This window comes from Neocloeon triangulifer, unplaced genomic scaffold, assembly GCF_031216515.1.
Source record: "Neocloeon triangulifer isolate White Clay Creek 2 clone unplaced genomic scaffold, ASM3121651v1 ptg000012l, whole genome shotgun sequence".
Taxonomy (NCBI): Eukaryota; Metazoa; Arthropoda; class Insecta; order Ephemeroptera; family Baetidae; genus Neocloeon; species Neocloeon triangulifer.
Window position 1 is genome coordinate 8,865,574 of NW_026775554.1, and position 6,502 is coordinate 8,872,075.

Genomic DNA, 6,502 nt, shown 5'->3' on the forward strand with positions numbered 1-6,502 from the left:
ATTTTTTGCATTTTTATTTTAAAACAGAACTCAATTTTCGTCTCAATAATATTTTCATTCACTTATTATTTTGTCTTTGTTAATACATTGGAACTTGATTATGCAGTATGTATAATGCAATGACTCGTGCCCAGTGGACTCGCGCCCCTCGCGCCTAATTATTCAAATTTCAATTTTCGAAACTTGAAGACAACGGGACGGCGCTTGGGACTTGCTAGTGTATCCTCGAGCCCGCGACGGCCGACAATCCCCTCGTTGCACACGCTGGCCGAAAAGGGTGAAAGGGAGCAAAAACGCAACCAGGTGCGCCGGTTCTTGCCGTTGGCAGCCCGCGCTGCTTGCACGCCGGGAAAATGCTGATGGGCCCGTGTGTGTTGGCCAATAACCGTGTTGGCCCGCCTCGTTTAATTGTCCTTTGCCGCAAGATGATCACACAGCCGCGGGCGACTCTTGCTTGCGTTTTCTCGCCCTTTCGCTTCTCTCTCTCCTTCCTCTCGAGCAGCAGACGGCCGTTAGCCAAAATAATTGATATTATTTCTCTCATTTGAAATTTTTCTTCTTATTTCTTATTCTCTCAGATTTAAAATTAATTCTCCTCCTTTTGAGAAAAATTCCTCTCTTTGCGTTTTGATTGGAAGTTTGGTTGGAGCTCTTTTGATTTTATTTGTCAGTTCACCGGCTGGCCAGGTAAAACGCGTGAGGATGGGGTTGTGAGCGCGGCTAGGGGGTGGAATTCTTGGTGCCGTGTGCAAAGAGAAATCGCTGCGCTCGGGAAGGAAAAATGTAACCCTTCGTGATTTTAATTGTTTTTCTCCAAATTCAAGAGGCTAAATTAGGCGGACAAAATCGATTGTCCGTGTTAATTTTGAGTTTACTTTGAGCCTTTTTGTGGTTCCCTGCAATTTATACATTTAGTACAGAGTTAATTTCGCATGCAATTCCAAATTTTGGCAAATTTTCTGTTTTCTTCTTCTTTTGGTTGCAGAATTGCAAAAGGCAGTTCTGCTTTTTTTCAATTTTTTTTCTTCAGATTTTACTTCTGAATTTCATTTGGCAAATACTGCTTTTTCTTAAATTTAAATTCACACTCGCTCTTATTTTCTTGGCCCAGTGTATTAATTTTTACGTTAATTTTACTCTTAATTTAGTTTATTCCCTTTAAAGTGCTTTAAAGATAAAAATTGGGCCTTCAATATTTTCGTAAAGTGAAAATTATTTTAAATCCTAACATGCACATTTTTATTTTGTTGAAAAGGAATGCAGCTCATGGTTGCTGCGTTCGAGGCTGTTTTTCTCCGAGTGCGCGTTATTTGCCTTGCTCGAGGAAGATAGTCATCCTTGGCCTTGCTGTGGCAGTCGCCTCTCGGTCGGTCGTCCACCCCTTATTCTCGCTGCTGCTGCTTGCTCAGGCTAGCGGTGCCTGACCTGAGAATAGAGGCGCTCGTCGCTTCCCTTATCTCCTGCTGCTGTTGCTGCCACGGGGTTGCTCGGCGGCCATCTGGATGGTCATGCAGTCGGAATAAGTCCTTTTGGCGACAGCCTGGCGGCTACGCACCTGAAGCACGGCGAGCTGCGCTGGGCTCCTTTTCTTCGTTCGGGGAGATTTTACTTTCATGTGCACAAAACATACTTAAAAAATTTGAAAATAAATTTCCAATTTTTTATTTTCACTCACTCAGATTATGCTCCGGTGTCACGGAGCAGCAATATAGGTTTCCGCGGCTACCAAAAATAAATAAATATTTACATCAGCCACGGGAATTTGGTATTCCTATAGGTTATAACTGAAATAAAACACACATTGAACAAGCAAAAAAAGGAAAGGAGGAAATTCACCCCTTTATATGCAATTGTATGCAATGAAGAAATAGAGACTTGCCCATGATTTCTGGCCCCTCATTATTCATTAATCTTGATTTATCTGTTTTCGTTTAAATAATAAAATGAAAAACCCAAATTTGAACTACTAGATAAACTTTCTTTCACTATTAATACATAATAAACAACCTAAGCTCCTGATTAATAGGATCATCGTATCCTTGATTAACCTATATTTTAAAAATTAAGCCATTGCTAGTACTTCACTGTAAAAACTAGGTCATGTATCAGGTTTCTTTTGACTATATTCTCGTCTAAGCTCCTGAACAATAGGATCATCATATCCTTGATAAATCTATATTTTAAAAATTAATAGGAACATCATATCTTTGATAAACATACATTTTAACAATTAAGCCATTGCTAGTTCTTCACTGTAAAAAATAGGTCATGGTTCAGCTTTCTTTCGACAATTTTCTCGTCTAAGCTCCTGAATAATAGGACATCATATCTTTGATGAACCTATTTTTTAAAAATTTAAGCCATTGCTAGCACATCACTGTAAAAAATAGGACATGGTTCAGCTTTCTTTCGACTATTTTCTCGTCTAAGCTCCTGAATAATAGGAACATATCTTTGATAAACCTATTTTTTAAAAATTTAGCCATTGCTAGTACTTCACTGTAAAAAATAGGTCATGGTTCAGGTTTCTTTCAACTATTTTCTCGTTTAAGTTCCTGAATATTTGGAGACTATTTAATTTTCATAAACCTTTATTTTAAAATTTAAGCAATTGCTAGTCCTGAGCTGTCAAAAAAGGTCATGGTTCAGCTTTCTTTCGACTATTTTCTCGTCTAAGCTCCTGAATAATAGGAACATCATATCTTTGATAAACCTATTTTTTAAAAATTTAAGTCAATGCTAGAACTTCACTGTAAAAATAGATCATGGTTCAGGTTTCTTTCGACTATTTTCTCGTCGAAGCTCCTGAAAAATAGGAACATCATATCTTTGTTCAACCTATTTTATAAAAATTTAAGCCAATGCTAGTACTTCACTGTAAAAAATAGGTCATGGTTCAGGTTTCTTTCGACTATTTTCTCGTCAAAGCTCCTGAATATTTGGAACATTTAACTTTCATAATCTTTTATTTTAAAATTTAAGCAATTGCTTGTCCTGAGCTGTCAAAAATAGGTCATGGTTCAGCTTTCTTTCGACTATTTTCTCGTTTAAGTTCCTGAATATTTGGAACATTTAACTTTCATAAACCTTTATTTTAAAATTTATGCAATTGCTAGTCCTGGGCTGTCAAAAATAGGTCATGGTTCAGGTTTCTTTCGACTATTTTCTCGTCTAAGCTCCTGAATATTTGGAACATTTAACTTTCATAAACCTTAATTTTAAAATTTATGCAATTGCTAGTCCTGGGCTGTCAAAAATAGGTCATGGTTCAGGTTTCTTTCGACTATTTTCTCGTCTAAGCTCCTGAATATTTGGAACATTTATCTTTCATAAACCTTTATTTTAAAATTTAAGCAAATGCTAGTCCTAAGCTGTCAAAAATAGGTCATGGTTCAGCTATCTTTCGACTATTTTCTCGTTTAAGTTCCTGAATATTTGGAACATTTAACTTTCATAAACCTTTATTTTAAAATTTAAGCAATTGCTAGTCCTAAGCTGTCAAAAATAGGTCATAGTTCAGATTTCTTTCGACTATTTTCTCGTTTAAGTTCCTGAATATTTGGAACATTAAACTTTTCATAAACCTTTATTTTAAATTTTATGCAATTGCTAGTCCTAACCTGTCAAAAATAGGTCATGGTTCAGCTGTCTTTCGACTATTTTCTCGTTTAAGTTCCTGAATATTTGGAAAATTTAACTTTCATAAACCTTTATTTTAAAATTTATGCAATTGCTAGTCCTGGGCTGTCAAAAATAGGTCATGGTTCAGGTTTCTTACGACTATTTTCTCGTCTAAGCTCCTGAATATTTGGAACAATAATCTTTCATAAACCTTTATTTTAAAATTTAAGCAAATGCTAGTCCTAAGCTGTCAAAAGTAGGTCATGGTTCAGCTTTCTTTCGACTATTTTCTCGTTTAAGTTCCTGAATATTTGGAACATTTAACTTTCATAAACCTTTATTTTAAAATTTAAGCAATTGCTAGTCCTAAGCTGTCAAAAATAGGTCATGGTTCAGGTTTCTTTCGACTATTTTCTCGTTTAAGCTCCTGATTATTTGGAAAATTTATCTTTCATAAACCTTCATTATAAAATTTAAGCAATTGCTAGTCCTGAGCTGTCAAAAATAGGTCATGGTTCAGCTTTCTTTCGACTATTTTCTCGTTTAAGTTCCTGAATATTTGGAACATTTAACTTTCATAAACCTTTATTTTAAAATTTATGCAATTGCTAGTCTTGGGCTGTCAAAAATAGGTCATGGTTCAGGTTTCTTTCGACTATTTTCTCGTCTAAGCTCCTAAATATTTGGAACATTTAACTTTCATAAACCTTTATTTTAAAATTTATGCAATTGTTAGTCCTGAGCTGTCAAAAATAGGTCATGGTTCAGGTTTCTTTCGACTATTTTCTCGTCTAAGCTCCTGAATATTTGGAACATTTATCTTTCATAAACCTTTATTTTAAAATTTAAGCAAATGCTAGTCCTAAGCTGTCAAAAATAGGTCATGGTTCAGCTTTCATTCGACTATTTTTTCGTTTAAGTTCCTGAATATTTGGAACATTTAACTTTCATAAACCTTTATTTTAAAATTTAAGCAATTGCTAGTCCTAAGCTGTCAAAAATAGGTCATGGTTCAGCTTTCTTTCGACTATTTTCTCGTTTAAGTTCCTGAATATTTGGAAAATTTAACTTTCATAAACCTTAATTTTAAAATTTATGCAATTGCTAGTCCTGGGCTGTCAAAAATAGGTCATGGTTCAGCTTTCTTTCGACTATTTTCTCGTTTAAGTTCCTGAATATTTGGAACATTTAACTTTCATAAACCTTAATTTTAAAATTTATGCAATTGCTAGTCCTGGGCTTTCAAAAATAGGTCATGGTTCAGGTTTCTTTCGACTATTTTCTCGTCTAAGCTCCTGAATATTTGGAACATTTATCTTTCATAAACCTTTATTTTAAAATTTAAGCAAATGCTAGTCCTAAGCTGTCAAAAATAGGTCATGGTTCAGGTTTCTTTCGACTATTTTCTCGTCTAAGTTCCTGAATATTTGGAACATTTAACTTTCATAAACCTTTATTTTAAAATTTAAGCAATTGCTAGTCCTAAGCTGTCAAAAATAGGTCATGGTTCAGGTTTCTTTCGACTATTTTCTCGTTTAAGCTCCTGATTATTTGGAAAATTTATCTTTCATAAACCTTCATTATAAAATTTAAGCAATTGCTAGTCCTAAGCTGTCAAAAATAGGTCATGGTTCAGCTTTCTTTCGACTATTTTTTCGTTTAAGTTCCTGAATATTTGGAAAATTTAACTTTCATAAACCTTAATTTTAAAATTTATGCAATTGCTAGTCCTGGGCTGTCAAAAATAGGTCATGGTTCAGCTTTCTTTCGACTATTTTCTCGTTTAAGTTCCTGAATATTTGGAACATTTAACTTTCATAAACCTTAATTTAAAAATTTATGCAATTGCTAGTCCTGGGCTGTCAAAAATAAGTCATGGTTCAGGTTTCTTTCGACTATTTTCTCGTTTAAGCTCCTGAATATTTGGAACATTTATCTTTCATAAACCTTTATTTTAAAATTTAAGCAAATGCTAGTCCTAAGCTGTCAAAAATAGGTCATGGTTCAGCTTTCTTTCGACTATTTTCTCGTTTAAGTTCCTGAATATTTGGAACATTTAACTTTCATAAACCTTTATTTTAAAATTTAAGCAATTGCTAGTCCTAAGCTGTCAAAAATAGGTCATGGTTCAGCTTTCTTTCGACTATTTTTTCGTTTAAGTTCCTGAATATTTGGAACATTTAACTTTTCATAAACCTTTATTTTAAATTTTATGCAATTTCTAGTCCTAACCTGTCAAAAATAGGTCATGGTTAAGCTGTCTTTCGACTATTTTCTCGTTTAAGTTCCTGAATATTTGGAAAATTTAACTTTCATAAACCTTTATTTTAAAATTTATGCAATTGCTAGTCCTGGGCTGTCAAAAATAGGTCATGGTTCAGGTTTCTTTCGACTATTTTCTCGTCTAAGCTCCTGAATATTTGGAACATTTAACTTTCATAAACCTTTATTTTAGAATTTATGCAATTGCTAGTTCTGGGCTGTCAAAAATAGGTCATGGTTCAGGTTTCTTTCAACTATTTTCTCGTTTAAGCTCCTGAATATTTGGAAAATTAATCTTTCATAAACCTTTATTTTAAAATTTATGCAATTGCTAGTCCTAAGCTGTCAAAAATAGGTCATGGTTCAGGTTTCTTTCGACTATTTTCTCGTCTGAGCTCCTGAATATTTGGAACATTTATCTTTCATTAACCTTTATTTTAAAATTTAAGCAAATGCTAGTCCTAAGCTGTCAAAAATAGGTCATGGTTCAGTTTTCTTTCGACTATTTTCTCGTTTAAGTTCCTGAATATTTGGAACATTTAACTTTCATAAACCTTTATTTTAAAATTTAAGCAATTGCTAGTCCTAAGCTGTCAAAAATAGGTCATGGTTCTGCTTT